Below are 583 nucleotides of genomic sequence, written 5' to 3'. Positions count from 1 at the left end.
CTACACACAGTGACACACACTCAATATATTATAAATGGGTCCTACAGTTTTAGCAGTTTAAATCAGACAAAGGAATTCGTGATTGTTGCGTTTCGCATGCAATCATTATTTTTGGTGTGTCCCTGTGATCAGAACAGACGGCCAAAGGGAAAATAGCCCTTGAATATTATTCTCATTTTCTCTTTGGTCCCATAGATTACACCTTCATTTCGGTCTAACTGCGGTTAAAACACAGTAGGCCTAGGGCCCATAATGAAATTATTGCTCTGTTTAATCATTTCCGATCTTTGCATACGAGAGTAGAAAGTTGGATGACCAACAGAATCTAAAAGCACATTCATAATTAAGGTCACCTCAAACGTAGGTTTTGACACGTTTCTTTGATGTTACTGTAAAGGGTAAAAAAACATATAGGGGATTTACAGCATACCCCCAAACCGTAAAAAGTAAACAGTGGACATATTTTCCTCAACATCACACGCAAAGAAATACGATTCAAGAGACGGCGGGTGAGTTTTCAAGACTCCCGTGGTGACGTCTAGACAATCGCAGGAGATGACACGTTCACACACACACACACACA

Source organism: Aplysia californica, unplaced genomic scaffold, assembly GCF_000002075.1.
Source record: "Aplysia californica isolate F4 #8 unplaced genomic scaffold, AplCal3.0 scaffold00063, whole genome shotgun sequence".
Taxonomy (NCBI): Eukaryota; Metazoa; Mollusca; class Gastropoda; order Aplysiida; family Aplysiidae; genus Aplysia; species Aplysia californica.
Note: the sequence above shows the minus strand (reverse complement) of the source record.